General features: G+C 50.0%; 1 protein-coding gene across 4 annotated transcripts in view; it reads right to left on the bottom strand.

Annotated features, from left to right (window-relative positions):
* ZBTB7C (zinc finger and BTB domain containing 7C) overlaps nucleotides 1–19,028 on the bottom strand; it is a 323,613-nt gene that overhangs the window by 135,625 nt on the left and 168,960 nt on the right. For 2 of the 4 annotated variants that reach the window (XM_081801273.1, XM_081801274.1), the window contains exons 3-4: nucleotides 13,498–13,559; nucleotides 12,056–12,126 (exon numbers count right to left, since the gene is read on the bottom strand). The gene's annotated coding sequence lies outside the window, so the exon portion shown is untranslated. The remainder of the gene's footprint in view (nucleotides 1–12,055; nucleotides 12,127–13,497; nucleotides 13,560–19,028) is intronic. The other 2 variants (XM_081801275.1, XM_081801272.1) reach the window with 1 other exon arrangement.

Raw genomic sequence — 19,028 nt, 5'->3', positions numbered from 1 at the left:
CCTAGCTGCCCTGCAGCCTGGCACAAAGAAGGCGCATAATGAGTGTCTGTGAATGAATGGAGATAGGCCTACTGGGCATCAGGTTCTGGGCTGCGCACGTGGCCTACTCTATTGGTGCAATGGCCTTGCAAGGCAGATAGGATCATTCCATTTAACAGATGAAAAAACAGAGGCCCAGATAGGTGAAGGGGCTTCTCCAAGGACACTCAGCCAGTGTCTAGCCAGAGTTCAAGCTTACTTCCTGTTTCTGAACACTGAGGTCTTTCCATTTGCATTTCAGCAGCTCGACACTGATTGAGCATCTACTGTTGGTGACACAGTGGCTCAGCATTTGGGGGGGACTCAGAGCTGAAGGAGAAGTAGCTCCTGCTCTCAGGTCATTCACATTGAAAGAGGCAGATGGTCTTGTTCCCAGCCACCTGTGATGAAGGACCGACATGGCAAGGCCCTGAGGAAGCTGAAACCTACTTGTGCAGGCTGCGGGGGGGCGGATGGAGAGGGGATTCATTCTGATGAATTGAGAAAGGTATCTGGGAAGGGGTGGCACTGATTTGGACCACATAGGCCAGCCGGGCTTGGAGCGATGGGCAGAGGCTGAAGAAGCTTTGAAGAAGTATTTTCAGCAGCCCTCCGGCAGAAAGATGGGTCTGAGGTGGGGGCTTCCCGGCTCCTCTTAAATATCATGATGCAGGTCCTCGGGGTGGCCACTTGCGCAGGCCTGGCAGAGCAGGCATGGTGGAGGAAGGGGCTGGTGGCTCGCTGGGGGAATCTGCTCCAGGACCTTTCAGATCTCTCTGCCAGACGAGGGAGTAGAGAGCCAGCCTCTGCATGCCCTCCCTCCTAAGTGTGGTCTGGGAGATTCGGCCAACCTCCTGGCCTCAATCATCAGGAGCCCAGGGGAGAGGCAGATAAGCGAGCTCTGAAGGACAAGTTCCAGCCACTGGGGCCATAGACTTATTATTTTTCCCACACACTTGATTGGCCTGCCAGGCGGGGCCACGGGGAATGGCCTTGCTGGGCCTGCAGCTGAGGTTGGGAGAGGAGGGAAGTGACAGGTCTGGGGTCCTTTGGTGGCCCCTCCCTCAGGCATGTGGCCGGGGTGCTGGAGAGGGCTGTGGGGCTAGCTGCCCTCCCCCTTCCTGCCTGCTGCCTCCTCCTGGTTTGGGGGCCTTCTCCCTTCCAGGTCAGCAAGGTTCAAGAGGAAGCTCTTCTCGCAGGGAGCTGTTGGGAAGGTTCTGTCAGAGGCCCTCAGGCACATGTTTTTCTAGGGCTGGGGAGTACGGACAGAGTGCTTCGTGGGAGTGAGAGCCCACATCTCTCTTGGGAGGACTCATGGGAGCACAAACATTAACTTCCTGTAAGCCATTAACACGCTGTGAGACCGTCCCTGGGCCTCAGTTTCCATTTCTATAAAATGGACGCCTTGGAGCCACCTCTGTCAAGTCCTTGAACAAGGCCATCTTCCTCTTCAACCAGGTGAGTGGACAGATGGTTTACTTCAAGTTTTGTTTGTTCGAATTCCTACTCCTACATTGTGGTTTGAACAGTCCCACTGTGTCAAGGGCACTAGACTTGAGACCTGATTAAGAGAATCAGTAGAACCCCCCGCCAACCCCCAAGTACAGGAAACTAAGGTTTGCTGAGCTCCCACTCCATGCCAGGCCCTCTGCCCACAGAAAATATTTACGTTGATGATCTTACTTAATCCTGACACTGGCTCTGGGAAAAGACGGTTATCATCCCCACTTTCCCCAATTTGACAGAATTTCTTAAATTTCTTCAAGTCCTGAAGTGGTTTCCCACCACCTCCAGGATGAAATCTTGCCCCTTCTTCCCAACACCTTGCCACTCCCCCTGTAGACAGCTCAGCCAGGGCAGCGTGCACCCATTCATTTTACTTCTTCAACCCCTGTTCGGCTTCTCCCCAGAGAAGAGCCAAGACCTGGGGGAGGCCAGGGAGGGGCCCGAGGGGCATAATTTAAGGAGGCCCTCACTCCCAGGTGCCAGGGACTGCTGCACTGGCTCAGCCCTGAGGCTGAGGCCTCCTTCAACTTTGCCCTACAGGCCGCACTGGCCCCGCCCTCGTCCCAGCCCTGCCCCTACATCCCTCCTCCAGCCCCAAGGACTGGCCTCTCCTTTGAAGTTCCCAGAGTCCTCCCTGGTGGGGCCAGCCATGATGCCTTGCCTGAGCCTCTGTGGCTGCAGGGCAGAGACCATTTTCCTCTGTCAGTCCTCAAACCAACTGGGTGTGGGACTTTCACACGTCCAGCCTCCCTGCAGGCTCCCCTCCCTCTGCCTTCCTCTGCCCTCTGCTGCATCGGCCTGCAGTCCCAATTCACCTCTTAGCTTCTATCTAAAAACAATGATTTTTCTTTTCAATGAAATAATAGGTAGCCATTAAAAATTATGTTTCCACGTGGGCGAATTCTTCTATAACCTCGATGTAAAAAAGGCTTTCTAACTATGAAAATCCAGAGGCAATCAAAGAAAAGATTGATGAACTGACTATATAAAAACAAAAATAATTTCTATGGCAAACGCCATAAGTAATGTCAAAGTTAAATAATGAACTGGGAGAAAATATTTGCCACATATATCATAGATAAAGAAATAATATCACTAGGGCGCCTGAGTGGCTCAGCTGGTGAAGCGTCTGCCTTCGGCTCAAGTCGTGATCTCAGGGTCCTGGGATGGAGCCCCGCGTTGGGCTCCCTGCTCAGCTGGGAGTCTAGTTCTCTCCCTCTCCCTCTGCCCCTCCCCACCCCTTGTGCTCTCCCTCTGTCTCTCCCTCTGCCTCAAATAAATAAATGAATTAATTAAAAAAAAAGAAAGAACATCACTAGTGTGTGTGTGTGTGTGTGTGTAGTCATAAAAATTGAGAGACAAAGAACCAAAAGCCCAATAGAAAAGTGAACAAAAGTATGGGCAATTCACAAAAGCAGTATCAAAGTTATCCTTAAGCATATTAGAAAATGTTCAACTTCACTCATAAGAGAAATGCAAATCCAAACTACCTACACTAAGGTACCATTTTGTATTCATGAGATTGGCAAAAATTCCAAAATTTGACATCACCTTCTGTTGGCAAAGTTGTGAGGAAACAGGGCGGAGAGCAAACCAGTACAACCTCATGGAGGGTTTTCTGGAGACACCTAACAAAACTACTATGTACATGTTTACTCTTGAACCCAGGAATCTCAGTCCTAGACATTTACCCTGAGGATACACTCCCAAGCACCTGGAACACACATGCATGAGCCCTGCAGCATTTTTTGGAATTGTAAGCTACGGCCACACCATCTCACCGGTCATCCGGAGGAGAGTGGGGGCACGACGATGGCGTGCCCACATGTGGAGTACTGTGTAGCTATAAAAAAGAATGTGGAAGGACCTCTATGAACTGGCATGAGTGTCTTCCAGGACATAATATTGAACACATAAAGAAAACGAAGTATAAAAAAAAAAAGCATATATGGTACGGTATCTTTTGTGTAAAAAAGAAAGGAAAATTAAAAAACATATATAAAAATGCGCTTATCTTTACAAAAAGCAATAGAAGTGTGAGCATAGAAGAATTAAGCTGCTTCCCGGCAAGGGGGAGTGGGGTGCAGGAGAACAGGAGAGAGTGATACATCTCTTAGGCTGGCTTTTTGTGTAGTTCTGACTTGTGAAAGTGTGTTAACGTTCTACCTATTAAAAAAAAAAATTTAAACCAATAAGAATGGGAAGGGGGAAAAAAAATCCTTAAACCTGAAAACAAACTGGAAAAAAATAAACCTAACTGTATTTCAAATAAATCCTCTGACCACACTGAAGGGCAAGGAAAGAAAGAAAGAAAGGACTACTCCAAGCTATTTGTGAACACAGCAGGGAGGGGAGGGGGAGGGGAAGGCTTGTCCACAGCGGTGGTGAAGCCATCCAGATGTAACAGGGGATTAAGCAAACAATTGAATGTGTTGACAGCTTTGAGGTTTTCGCTGTGCAAGGAGGACATAAAAATATGGAATGGGGGGAGGCAAGAAGCAGCCCTGCAGGGGTGGATTGGAATTGGAGGCATTAGCGAGGATTGTGATTTGTAGCATACGAATATGTAAGTATATATACATGTATATGTATGAAAAATATGTGTATGTATGTGTACATACATGCACGTATTTCCTAGTTCTGTCCCCTGAAGGGCTAAGAAGCAAAGACACCCAGCAGCAGTGGGCACACCCAGAGCCCAGAGTTTGGTCTCTAATACGACTCCCCACTAAAAGGAAGCTGACATTTCAGAGAAATGACTGGTTGCAGGGCTCGTTCAGGGAAGGTACATGATGAGCCTGGAACCTCTTGTTATCCCAGAAAGTAAGAAAGTGCTCCAAAACAGGGATGGTGGCATTTCCAAATATCATGGGGGTCAGCTTGTAGAGTCTCCCACTGGTCAAGTCTGGGGCAATTTATGCACCAAAATATTTGAGCACAGTGAGAAATAATAAACTACTGGAAAAACAGGAACTCATCAGTCCACACAGGTAATAGACAAATAAATACCATTTTACTGCTTATAATAGTAAATGTATACTGCCTAAATAGATTGTGCAACTATAGGATGCCAAGGGCCGACTGGTAAATAGAGAGGTAGTGCAGGTGCTGGAAAAGCATAATTTTGCAACCATCATGTTAAGGATTGGATCAGGCAAGAGACATCAATGGATGCTACCCCTGGGGGAACCTGACAAGGAGCAGGGTATTCTCCTGGTTTTAAAGGGTCTCTCCGTAGACTGCTTACTAGTTTCAGGAGAGAACAAAGACAATTACCGTGTAGTGGAGAAATAGGTAATACTTTGACCTGGAGATTAAAATCAACATCACCAGTGAGGACCAGTGAGGACCAGGAGGGCCTGCCGATGTGATCGTGTAGGAAGAACCTAAGATTGCCTAGGCAGGAGGATTCTGGCCAAGACCGCATAACCTGGATCTCACCCCAAGGAAACATTGGGCAAACCCCAAAGGGTGAACATTTTATTGAAAATAAGAAGGGGGCATTGTGTTCTTCAAAAATGTCAAAGTCATAAAAGATAAAGAAAGGCTGTGAAAATGTTCCAGATTAAAGAAGGCCAACTAAATCAACCCCCGCCCCTAGCTGGGTTCTGCTACAGGAGGACGCTGTGCTCTCTAAAGAACATCAGGAGGCTGACTGGCAAAATTGGAATACAAATGGTAGACTGGTAAATTAGATCCACGTGTGTATTCATGTTACGTTTCCTGATACGTTTCCTGACCAACCGTACTATGATTATGTCAGAGAATTTGCGTATCCCAGAGGATAGGCGAATTTGCCTGCCTATACACATACTGGAGTATTTAGGGGTAACTTACCCTCCAATGGTTCAGATAAAATGTATGTGTGTGTGTGTGTGTGTGTGCATGTGCATGATAGGAAGAGAGCACACATGTTAAAGGCAGTGGAGTAAAATTATAACAACAGATGCGTCTAGGATATAAGGGTATAAAGGCCATCTTTGTATTATTGTTATTTTTGTTGTTTTTCTGTAATTTAAAATTATTTCCAAATAAAACAATTTTAAATGTACATTCCAACTTTTGAATGACATTCCCTTCTCTGCAGGTGCAGACTCTCCTCGGCCAGGGGACCCCTGGCAGGCAGCCAGGGCAAGAGGCAGTTCTGAAATCAAGCCATCTGGGAAATGTGGCCTTGAGCAAGTGACTTTCCTCTCTGTCTCTGCTCCACCTCTGTAGGGCGATACCCACCTCGTGGACTGTTGGACAACTAAAGCACATTACCCTGGCAAGCACTTAGCTCTCTGGCCCATCAAGGTGAGCTAGAGCTTCACTGGTCTTGTTTTTCATCAGCAGGAACCCCTGCAGGGTGCAGGGCTGGGAGCTGCCTGCAGTTCCAAGAGCCACGGGTGGTCTCCAGCAGGACTGTGAACCCAGGACAAGCAAACGATCTAGGCCTCGCCTCAGGCTGGCTGCCCCCTGGCAAAACTCCTCTGTAGGCAGACGGCCCCCTGTCCTGCCTTGGCCTTGGGAACTTGGTGCCCTGGTGCTCTTGGCCTTGACACACACTTTCCCTCGCCTACCATCGGGCCTGTACCCTCCCTTCAAGGCCCACTCCTAGAGACTCCCTGGCACCTTGCTAGGGCTGCCCCAGTCCCCGCCTTCAGCTCCTTCTCCTGGGGTGGGATCAGATGTGGCACTTCAGAATGGCTCATCTCTCCTCTCCCAGGGGAATACCTTGAGACAGTATTGTTCTGGTTAAAAGAATGGTGACCCCTGGAGAAGAGGCTGGGGAAGAGGCATGTTTCTTTGGGCTGGGGACTTTCTTGGAGACCCTAAAATTGGCCTTCAGACCAGACCTATCCTGACAAGGATGCTGGGCCTCCCTCTCCACCACTGCTCTGTCATTTGGAGAAGAATCACTGTGCCACTGTCCCCATGTGCCCCTCCAGGCCCACTCTCCACCCTGTCCACTCAGCTCTGTGCCCTGGAAACCGACCCTACGGACCACAGCCCTGGGTTCTTCCCCCTCTGCACTCTTTCCTGCTGGAAGCCAGTGGGGCCCCAGGGGAGGACAGGGAGGGAGGTCAGGTGTTGAATGCTTTGTCTCCCTGTTTTCAGGGGCACACCTCAGGGCACAGCCTAGGTAGGGTAGCCCCCTCCATAGCATCCTCACTGTCTCTGCTTCCAGCATCCCCCCTCTCCTTGGCCCTTCAGCCCCAGGGGAGGGACTGCGCCCCCGTGTTGGGGGTACTGCCCTGGGTCCTGCCCTGGCCTTTGGACTCAACTCTCTTCAAACCACCATTTTGAGGGTGCCACCCGCTTCCCTCTGGGCCCCGCCTCAGGCAGACTCCTGTAGAGGGAGGCAGTGCCCTCTCCGTCCATCCGTCTGTCTGTATGTTTGGTGTCTGTCTGCCTGTGAGGCCCCATATTACCAAGCTCAGTGAGGGGACCCACCTCGAAGCCATTCATGCAGGAGAACAAAACCCAGAGCTGCCACTTGAGACCTCCTCCCGAGGCTCACTGCTTCCTGCTTCGACTTTATTTCATCTTTCCGTAAGTTACTGTTAACTGAGAAGCAATACAAGAAGAGAATTAAAAGAGAGAAAAGTTGGTGGAGGAATGCCTTTTTTTCCCCGGTTTAAACCTTTTGTTATCAACTCTTTAGGAATCTGACTCAACTAGAGGAGCATGTGACTGAACATGTTCTTCAAAATTAGCTCCAAGAGACACTCGGGGCTCTTTATTATTCATTCTATGAAAATCAAAATATTAGCTAATGCCTCTCGCGTCCTCCGAGCGGGCCTGGCAGCTTGTCTGATGTATTGTCCTACTTGAAAGGGAAGAAGAAGGCCTTTCCTATGGAGGCCTCCCTCAAGCCCTCTGCCTCCTGCTCACACAGGGATGCCGTGCCTGAGACCCTTGCGGGCCCGGGCCCAGGCAGAGGTGTGCCAGGGCCAGCGGCCTCCTCCTCAGCCCCACCCTGCACTGGAACAGCCCTCCCCCCCTCCCCCGGCCCCCGAGGAGCCCAGGGGGGCCTGCATCCCAGTGGAGTGGGAAGGCCCCTCCTGGTCCCGGGAGTGTGGTTTCCCACATCCAGAGCCAGATGGGTTTGGAAGGGGGTGAAGGGGGTGATGACTCAGGGACCCTAAGGCTTAGAAACCAAAACTGCTGTGTGTGTCTTCTTGGATCCCCACTGCTGCCTTCGTTTCTGGAAGGTATACCACAATGCAAACACATTTCATTTCTTTAGCAGCAACACAGAAATCTGGCTCTCAGTACTCTGAGCTCTAGAGTCACCCAGAGGTGTCACAGTAGCGTTTTTAATAAGGCCCCTAAGAAGATGGGGAGGTTCTTAGCTGGGGAGGTGGGGGAGGAGTTCATTGGCCTTGCGGACCATGGGTGGGACCAGAGCCCCCAGCTGTTGGCTAAATGGCTTCTGTGCATGGTGGCCCCTGCTGCAGAGTAGACCAAGTATGTCCCTTGGGGGGGCACTTCCAGCTAGCTGGGAGTAAGGGAGACTACACAGGGCCCAGTGTGGGGGCTGCAGCCGGTCAGAGGAGGCAGAACTTCCCAGAGGTGGAATAGACCAAGGAGGACTTGCTGGAAGAGGTGATATTTGACAGATGGCTAAGCACTGGAAGGGAGAGAGGAGAGGGAAGGGCAAGGAGGAATGCGAGTAGGCCGGGAGGGAGGCAGGCAGAAGGACATGGTCAGAGGTAAGGCTGGAAGAACCTTGACCACGAGGGAAGGTATTTCTTCTTTCTTTTGTTTCCTTGAGCAATCCTAAATTAGCTATTAATCTCCCAAGACCTATCTTGTTGATAAATGTTGATTTCCCCTGCACACCTGTTCATATTTCTGATGGAATGTATTATATAATCACTCCATTCAGCTGGTGATTACCATGGTAATCAGGCACGCTTAGTGACAGGCCAACACTCCTCTTGAAAGCAAGATTCTGAAGATAGGGGCTTTCATTTCACTTACGTGGTGCCTGGGGAGTGAGGGGAATGAAGCAGGCATGGGGCAGGTGTGGAGGGATGAGTTCCTTCTCGGGGGAAGTCTTGGCCCACAGGGCAGCCCCAAGGGCCCAGGAGGGCTCTGCAGGAAGTCAGGGGGAGGGCTAGATACGCAGCAGGTAAATGGGGGCAAATCCCACCTACCTTAGGGCTCTGCAGTGTGCATACAGCTAGGGACAGCTTTGAGGGATTCCAGGTGAAGAGAGGATCAGAACTACCGGGTGCCCATGATCAGGAGCCTTGGCTAGAATATCATTCAACCTCCCACCTCCATCTCAGGAACCACCTCTGTGCCTTGTGGAACATTACAAAGATGTTTTTCCCTATTACAGGATTATAGTTTAAGGTCTGCCGAAAGCCCCACGTGTTTGAACTGTGTTATTTAGTCCCAATGCTCTATTTTAAGTTCACAAGAGCTCTAACCAGACTGCTTGGCTTCAAATCCCAGTTCCACCCCTTTACTGGCTGTGTGACCTTGGGCAAGTTACTTAACCTCTCTTTTCCTTCTCACTGGCCAAGAACAGATTTCTAACGCACAGGATTGTTGTGAGGATTAAGTGAACAGATGCGTGTAAAACAGTTAGCACATGCCTGCCACAGAGTAAGCCCTCAAAGATGCCTGGGACACAGCAGCGCCTCCCTTCTCAGTGGGTGGGGGCAGGGAGGATTGGGGGTACAGCCAGTAACCTGGACTTTGTACAAACATTGCCTCGCCTCCTTCTCCTCACACCCCCATGTAACCCTCTCTGAACGATGAGCAGATGGTGGCCCCCGAACCCAGAACCCCTGCCTCCCTGCCCACAGGATTTTCAATTTCCTTCCCAAAGACATTGGTCTGCTGGCCTCTGGCTGTCCCCCCAAAACTAGGATCTGGCCCTCCTTCTCAAGCACAGTCACCCCCACACTCTAACTGCAGTCCTGGGAAACTCAGGCCTAGTGGGCACCAGGTTCCAGAACACTGACATCCTAAAAGTAGATAAACATCTACAGCTTTTAGTCGCTCCTGCAATTGCCCATATATGTTAGATGTTGCCTAATTAAAAACCACCACCACAATAATGTAGTGGTTGCATTTCTTGCTCATGCTGTTTCAGGTCTACACTACCTGCTCACGTTACTAGAATAACTTTTGTCATTAATGGAATTATTGTACATTGCCCCAGACACTGTATGATCCAAATCAGGCCAAGAGCTGTGGGCTCTGCCTTACAGAACCGCCCACCAGCAGCAGCTGACAGGCCATTATTCTGTGTCCTGCAAACTCTGTGCACTGATAAGGAAACCCCACCAATTTGATGCTTTATCTGATTGCAGGTTGAGGAAAGATATTATTTCAATCAAGATAATGATTCCATTTCTTGGAAGGAAATGAGATTTTTTGTTGTTGTTGCCTCATGGGGGTGCCACCAAAATCTGTCTCAGGTCTGAAACAGGTCATGCACAAGTTAGAGGATTTTTCTGGCAACCTCAGAGAGAGTGTGAACATGAAGGAGAACAGAAAGGAGGGAGTTCGCTTGCAAGAAACACACACACACACACACACACGCCAGGCCTATGACATTACAAAGTCAGCTCTATTTGGCCATTTATAGGCATTAGACAGCACCCGTGAAACCAAAATTTGGAAGATAAGCTCACACAGTGTGAGCATGATGGCCTGGATTTCAAACAAGGTACACAGCCTATCAAGGCGATAATAATAATGAAGCTCCGGAGACCAGAGGCTCAGCTATGAAGGGCCTGAGTAGTCAACCTGCCCAGCACCTAGGGTAACTTTGTAGACACATGTCCCAGCTACCCCTTCACCTCCTATGACAGGGAGCTCCCAACCGAGGGGACTCCTCCATCACTGACCAGCTCCTATGTTGAGAAAGCACCTCCAATCACGGTAGGGACTCCATAAAAGGAAACCACGGTGAAAATTCACAAGGTGCTGACACTAAGGTGCATCTAAACACACATGGGCCACAAGACCTGTTTCGGCAAGTCATCAAACAATATGCAAATGACATTGGGCAATGAATGCAGTGAGACTGAAATAATTGGAACTAAATAGTGAATTTAGCGAAATTTTACATTATCTTAAATATTTGAGAATTTCAAGAGCTGTAATACAGCATCTCAAACTCTTTATAGGTGATTTGCCTTAATGAGGAAGTAGTAATAATTTGTGATTCTGACATCAATTGTACAAGTAGTAACTTAAAACAGTTTGGAAATGTTTGTCAAGTTTGTATGCATTTGGAACATTCCGTTGAGAGCTGACTTGGTGGGTTGCTCTCTCTCTCCACAGAAAAGGCATATTTTAGCTCAACTACTTCAGAAGGAAGAGCCCCAACTGCTGACTCTTGAGTGGTTTTTTGTTTTGTTTTTGTTTTTGTTTTTTTGTCTTACTGTACCGTATCAGACTCCCCCAAACTTTGAAATCTACATCACACCGTTGTTGGTGTGCATAGACTATCCCTGGAAAGTAACCCCAAACTCTGGTAATGTTGGTGCTCACCAGGAGAGGAGCCAGGCTGCTTGCGGACAGAAGTGGGAAGGGGACTTTTCACAGTATACCTTTTGGTACTTTTGAATTTAGAGTCATGGGACTGTATGACCTATTAGGAATAAAATGACGGTTAAAAAAGCACATACTTGTTTCAGTGAAAACAGACTTTGCTACTCATGATGTCTATTTTAATACCTATACTCTTAAAATGCACCCTTACTACAATGAAAATTACTGCCAAGTCAGGTGAAAACCGCATTTGGCTGTCTTCACGATAGTGATGTTCACGGGCACAGAAGTAGATGCAACCGAGGCCCCGCTCAGATCCACTTTTCTGGCTGGGACACCTCCTCCCCAGCTGCTTTCACCTGTGATGTTCTCCGGACCCTTGCTCTTGGTCAAGGGCATGCCTTGGAGGTTACACCTGCAGCACGGGGGTGAATGAGGGGTTACTTCAGGCCTGTCCCTTGCTGCCAGGTCGCGGACATCAGTGCTTTGCAATTCACATGGATCAAGCCAATGAAAGACACAGGCCCTGGCACATCCTCCTCTTTCCCTGACAAGTATTCTCTAAGAGCACTCCCTGGATACAGCACATGTCCCTGAATCCCTGTCTCAAGCTCTGCTTCTAGGGAACCCAACCTAGATCAGCCAAGTAACAGCTCCAAATGGAGCCCTCTTGCATCTTTCCAGAGGTGGTAGAAACACACATGAGCCTTCCTCTTTGAGGGTAGAACCATAACCACCTTCCTGCCTGGCCCAAGCTCACCAGTCGACACAATATACCCCATGAAAGCCAGCACAGCAAAATGTTGACCGCCAGAACAGAGAGCTCCCACAACCAGAGACCCCTGTGGGATGACACGAATACTCTTCTTCTCCAGGGTGAGTGAGCAGGAGATAGGGGCAGACTCATCAGGCCTGTCCCACAATCAGATATCCAGTTATGCGCAGCAGAGAGCGTGAATATCAGCTCTATCACTTATTGGCTAGTGAACTCGAGAGAAATAGCTATTCCCAGCCTCAGCTTCCTTACCTGCAAATTGGCAGTACCTACAGAGCCTCTGTGAAGCTCGAACGAGACGATCCTGTCAGGCGTGGTGCAAGCTGGTAATGCAACATAAATACTGGTTGTGATTCTTGAGATTTAGGACGTCCTAGCTTTCCCTACTTGCTTGGAAGAAATAGTTACCCTTTGTCAAATAAATAAATCTCAGCTGCCCCTCATCTTGGGCATCGTACCTAGAGCTCTGTATGTGGGAAGCAGCTCCAGAGAAAAGCAAGTGGACATTGGGAGCACTGTCCTGGTGACTGTCCACTTGGAGCTCAGAGGGCCTCCTCATTGATCTCATGGGCCTCTGGTGGCCCTTAGCTGCAGCTGTCTGGAGAGGGCCATCTCTCTCTCTCTCTCTCTCAGAGATCTAAGGAGGAGCCCCAATGTGAATTTCCTATTATGTATCCAGTGTCTGTACTCCTCTCAAACACAACCTCAAATTTGGTGAAAAATCCACGCGGCCACTTTCACATGAGTCACAGACAAACTGGCAGAAGCTCAATTTTATTTACACAGATGAGGGAAACCTTATTCCGTCCTGATTCTTTGCACATTGACCATTCATGAAGCCATTTCCAGCCCTTTACCATCTGGTCTGGCCCAAAGTTACCAGCATTTTCTTCCCTCCCCTTCAGACCCATGTCTGTGACACCCTCCACATAGGCCTTTGGGTGCTCCCATCCTGGCACGTGTTCCTTCCGCCCTGGAATGGCTTCCCTCCTCCATCAGCCTCTCCCAGTTCAAGTCCCCCGGTCCCCAGGAAGTGTGCCCTAACCACTCCTGTCACCAGCCCTTCTGGCTGCGGTGTGCGCACCAGAGTGGACCGTACGCTCGTTCATAAGGGTCTTTAATAACCTCATCTGCGGGTTTCTTCTCCTCCCACACTGGATCGAAAGTGCCTCCAACAGCCTAGGCCACTGTTCCTCTTGTTATTTCTTAGAGCCAGCAGACAGCACCAGGCACCTGGCGATTAATAATATTCTCAGCCAGAGTAATGGATTGGGTTGTATGATTGCTCTTAGTTGAACACACTGTTAAATGGCCTGTATGAAAATATGCGGTTCTAAATAGGGCCAACCTATTGAGCAAACTCAGAAGTGTACAAACTGTGTGTGGCTCCAGGGCCAAAAAAATGCACATCTTCCTTTATCTTCCGGGAGTCCTGCTCTCCCCCAAACAACAGCCAACCACAAGGGAGCGACTCTCCTGAGCCAGTGGGAGGGCAGAGCCTGGGTTCCAACCATCCACCTTCCACTCCAAGGAAGCCTTACATTCCTGGGTCCAGCCCCACCCAGCCGGACACACCTTCCAGAACCAAAAGCCGATTCCATCAAGGTCATGCCCCCTTCCCCAGACAGGGAAACCCACCCACTCCCAGGAACAGTGTCAAACCACACACCTAAAAACGCAAAATTCATACTCACAAGCAATGACGCCTTCCTCTTAAATTTCAGGCCAGCAGTTTCCCTGCAAACCTGCTCATTTCCTGCAAAGAAAAGAAAGGGATGGAGAAGCATATTAGCATCTGCTCTGGTATCCTTTGGCAGTTTTCTGGCCGACCTCGGGCTTCTGCACCTTCTCTCCTCCTTACTCCACACAGCACTCTCCCCTCCCAGGAACCCTATGTGCTAGCTGGGTGGGCGCCCCTGGCTCCCCACGCGCCTCCCTCCCCCTCCGCGGCGCCATGCCAGTCTCAGATTGACCACTGCCTTCAATTCCCTGAAGGCGCTGGGCTTCTTCCCACTCCGGAGTGAGGCCTCCTCTTCTGTAGCATGGGGTTGCCTAGCAACCCCGTGCGCCGGCTTGGAAGGCCCTCCTAAATTGGACCTCACAGCACAGGGCATCTCCTTGTACAGCTGCCTGAATCTTAACAATCTGGCTCTGAATAATAACACAATGGTAATTGCATGCATGGGCCCCAAACTACATTTAAATAATGTTCAAGAGCTGACACACACCAACAAAGGCCAGAAAATGCATGGCGGGGGTTGACTGTAAGGCCAGGCGGGACGTTCGGTGCGGGAGGGAGATGACACCAAAGACTTGAGTTAATGACAATGCCAACCTGAACTGTGAATTCCCCTGCCTTTCTTCCTGAGTGTGTCACCACTTTAATGCGCTTTAAGTGAGTTTGGGATCTGCAGAGGCAATTAATGCCCAGAGGTAGTGATGCTTCAAGACAGGATGCCCTTTAGCTCCTCAGCAGCACACGCGGGTTTTTGGAGGGAGCAGGGGAGGGGAGGAGAGAGGACAAGAAGGGAGACCTGGGCATGAGTGATGTCGCTTGGCTTTTACAGTCGTGGCTAAATACATTTTAGAAGGTGGGAGAAAGAACTGGCTGCAGTGAGAGCACAGAGGGCTTGCTACCTCAGTGAGGGACAAATTCAACACGACTGATGTGTTTTGGGATGAGAAGTGAAGGCAAAGAGCCTCAAAGCCGGCTAACACGCGGACCGAAGCCGCTCAGCGTGGCGTGGGGACGGCCGTGCGTGCCGGAGTCCAGCCTTCAGTCTGGGTGCCTGGCAGAGTGTAACCCGGAGCTCTGCTCAAGGCACCAGAGTCTTAGCATGGGGAGACGGCCTGCTCATTCGAAAGCCCGAAGCACTTTTTCTTTAAAAATCTCAAAATCCTCCTGCAAGGGACTTAACCAGATATTTGCACGGCCATGTTCACAGTAGCATGATTCACCATAGGCAAGAGATGGAAGCGACCCAAGTGTCAGTGGACAGAAGAATGGGTAAGCAAAATGTGGTCTATGCGTACGATGGAATATTATTCGGCCGTACAAAGGAAGAAATTCTGGCACGTGCTGCAGCAGGGATGAACCCCGAAGGCACTATGCTGAGTGAAATAAGCCAGCCACAAAAAAGACAAATACTGTATCACTCCACTTAGATTGATATCACAGAGACAGAAAGTAGGATAGAGATCACCAAGGGCTGCAGGGAGGGGCGATGGGGGGTCAGTGTTCAGTGGGGACAGAGTTTCAGTGCGTGAAGGTGACAAAGTCCTGGGGATGGCTGCACAGCAACGTGAATATACTTCACACCCCTAAACTGCACGCTTAAATACGGTTAACATGATAAAGTTTGTGATACATATTTTGCCACCAGGAGTACAACATACACAGTCAACGAGACTTCAGTCCATCTTCACCTTGGAAGTCAAAGTAGCCTGTTCATTCACAAGCTCCGTCAGGGAAGCTGCCACCAGGACTCAGGGAGGAAGTGGACAGTATGACCCTGGGCCAGGGAACCCCATGGCTTGTCAGCGTTGTGTTGGCACAGCACTGCGTCAGCAGGAGGTGGCTGAGCATTGAGAAACAGGATTTGCTTACGCCCACCTCCTCAAGTCCAAGCACCATCACCCTCCAGAACGTGGCCTCCTTCCACGCCACCACCAGTCCCATCCATCATATCCCCCGCCTGCTTCCTCCCCTGGGTGCGTAGGCTCTGAGGACACACCTCACTTTTACTCTATGCTCCCTGCCCAGAAAGCTCTTCCTGTGCTGTCCACCTGACCTGCTCCTCCTCTTTCTAGGGGGCCCACATCAAGGACTGCCTCCTCCATGACGCCTTCCAGATGCTCCCCATCCTGCTGTGTCTGAATGCTGCAGACTGAATCAAGCATTTGCTTAGGTACTTACATTCACATCCGGAAGTCCTGCCTCTCCTGATACATCCCTGGCAGGACCCCTGGATGGGGACTACCACTGACCTTTTCTATCTGCCATCGGCCCTAGCTCAGGGCTGAGCATACCATGGGCCATCCCCTCAAGGTTCTTGGAGGGACAGCCACCCTGCATCCCTTCCCAGGGAATCTGACCACAGCCCCCCTGCCTGGGATGGAAAGCATGTCTGCAGGTTGCCAAGTCCTGAAGCTCCGAATTCCAGGCAGGCAGGCAGGGGCCTCCAGTCACTTAGAGGTGTAACTCGATGTGTGCAATAAACAATTGAGCATTTACAGATTTTATTAATTTGGAAAGGTCATTAGAGCTAACAGCTTCTCCAAGTGAAAGTGAATAAATAGCGTGGATGGGTTTTTTTTTCAGTGACCTGAGTTTTTTTGCTTGGAATGTGCTTTAAAACCTCAAAAAACAGTGTTGCAAGTGAAAAAATGAAAAAAGGGGAGAAAAAAAATCCAGGCTCCTGAGGCAAGAGGAGGCCCACAAGAGCTCTGGACAAGCCTCTGCCTTTCTCTGAGGAGTCTGTATCTCCTCATCTGTAAAAGGAAGGAGTGATCGCTAAGCTGCCTCCAACTTAAAATAAAATAAAATTATGATATGAGATAAGCATGTGAAGTTAGCAACTTTCCGAGCAAACCGTTACTCCCCACCCCAAAGCCTACCCATCCTCCCAGGTGGTGGACACCCCTACAGCTCTGGGTAGCAAATGTGGGAGCGCCCCAGCAGCCAGGAGAAGGGCCTTAATGATTTCAGGTGCCTTCGCAGACCCTGACCTGGAGGCTCTCAAACCCGACAATCTGGCTGCCTCACTCTCCCTCATTAGATCATTAAGGAACACTCTGGACTAATGACTTGTTTTCTTGAATCTCCAGGAATGGCTGGAAACGGGCCAAAGGGTAGCATCCAGGCTCCGTCTCCCCAGCCCTTGGCTCCACGACTGGCCGGCATGGTCTGTCAAGAGCCAGGCCTCTGCGGGCAGATGCTGCTGGTTCTCCCCGAGGCGAGAAGGAAGCAGCATTCGAGAAGAAGAGGGGTCTGGCTCCAGCCTGCTGTTGTGAGGAGAAACAGTTGGCCCTTGACCAGACTGTGCCATCCCACATCATTCCCTTCCTCCTCGTCCCCTCTTCCCTCTGCCCCAAGTGCTGACAGACACCAGAAGGTGGAAGGCCCACATCTGCCCACGCTCCCACCTCCAGATCACTCATGGCTTTTAGTAGCAAGAAGAAGACCATGTATGAATCAGAACCGTGTGACTCACAACCCAATACTAATATTTTTTTTTTTTAAGATTTCATCTATTTATTTGAGAGAGAATGAGAGAGAGAGAGCACGAGAGGGAGGAGGGTCAGAGGGAGAAGCAGACTCCCTGCCAAGCAGGGAGCCCGATGCGGGACTCGATCCCGGGACTCCAGGATCATGACCCGAGCCGAAGGCAGTCGCTCAACCAACTGAGCCACCCAGGCACCCCTCAATACTAATATTAACATTAGCATTAGTAGGACTTAATATTAACGAGTATTTGTGTGATGCTTTCTGATTACGAGTATGTTCCCACTCGTTTGTCAGACAGGTAGGAGAGCTTCAATTCATCTACTGAGCACCTGCTGTATCCCAGGGTCTTTGCTACCCCCTGGGGATGCAGACACAAAAAGGTGTGTTTCCTGCATGCAAACTCCCTCCAGGATGGTTGAAAGTCGGGAACACGGAGGCACAGGGAAGCTGAGTAACCTTCTCAGAACTAGTGCTTTTCCCCATTTTTCCTGCAGGGCCTGTGAGTTTAGTATGAAATTGAACCTGCACAATGTCACCCAGGAGGGACCAGCCAGAGGACAGCATGGCTTGGGGACAGTGAGGGCTGATGCCTAAAATGAACCAAGGCCTAGGGGTGTCAGGCCACGGTGGCCCTGGATGCCACAGAGGGGCAAACCCTGGACTGGGTACAGGTTGGAGCCTACTGCAGACATGGCCTTGACCTCTCATGGACTTTCTGCTCGTCGATAAACACCCTTCCTCTCATCAGAAGGATGCAGAGACACTGCCTCGAGAGCTGATGCAAATTAATGAAATCCTTTTTTTTTTTTTTTGTCTGCACTAATCTTTGTCTTCTAGGAGCTGCCACAGCGCTTACAATCAGCATGTGACACAAACTGGTATTGTTCTTCTGAGGGTCTTCATTGGCTTTTTGAAAAATATAATGTCCATGTTTGGAGGAGCCCTATAAATCCTTCCATTTACAGCCAGGGCATTCAAGCCCAGAGAGGGCAGATAACTCACCCCAAGTCATGCCAAGGATAAGGGCAGACCAGAACCAGAATCGAGGTGCCCAGATTCCCAGGCTCAGGCCTGCACACACCTGCCCTAACTGGGGCGAAGGTAGGCTCAGGCTGTGTCCAGCCTGCGTGGCTGGAATGGGGGCTCTCTGATGCCGGACAGTGGCTAGCACAAGCAGAGTGCCCTCTCGTCCCCTCAATGACACTCGAGTGATCAGCTCTGCCTCCTAGCCTTGAGTTGTGAGCCTTACAGGGAGGGGCAGAGGCCACGAGGGGTGCCCTTGGGGACAGCAAGGTCACAGTCTCTGTTGCAGGGCCCTGTAGCTCTCAGGAGGCCATCCTGCATTGTGGTTTAGAGCTAGACTGATCCTGCTGTGCCACCTTGAGCAAGTGACTTAACCTCTCTCCGCCTCAGATTTCCCCCAGCCAAATGGGCAGAATAATGGCACCTATTTCCTACCTCACAGGGGGTGAAGTGAGAATTAAATGAGAACATGGAGGGAACACGCGGCACAGGGCCTGGCATCTGGGTGTTTTCAGGTGTAGTCAGTGAGACCAGATTTCCCCTGGCAGGTCAGCTCCATGCAAAGGGAGACAATCTGGAAAGGCTACACACCAGATGATGCTAGCTATATGGTGTTCTGGAAAAGGCAAACTCGGAGACAGTGAAAAGATCAGTGGTCACCAGGGGAAGAGAAGACAGATGAATTGGTGAATCCCAGAGGATTTTGGGGGCAGTGAAACTATTCTGTGATACTACAATGGTAGATACACGTCATTACACATTTTCAAAATCCATGAAACTGTACAACACGAAATAAACGCTAATGTGGACTATGGACTTTAGTTAATAATGACGTATCAGTGTCGGCTCATCAATTGCAACAAATGTCCACCCCAATGTAAAGTGTTAGTAATAGGGGAATCTGGGGAGGAGGGCGAGGCTAGAGGGTAGATGCGCACTCTGTTTTCGGCTCAATTTTTCTATAAACCTGAAAGT

The sequence above is a fragment of the Leptonychotes weddellii genome, chromosome 13 (assembly GCF_054177405.1).
Source record: "Leptonychotes weddellii isolate Sample4059 chromosome 13, ASM5417740v2, whole genome shotgun sequence".
In the NCBI taxonomy this organism is placed as follows: domain Eukaryota; kingdom Metazoa; phylum Chordata; class Mammalia; order Carnivora; family Phocidae; genus Leptonychotes; species Leptonychotes weddellii.
Note: the sequence above shows the minus strand (reverse complement) of the source record. Positions and strands in the feature narration are given on the sequence as shown.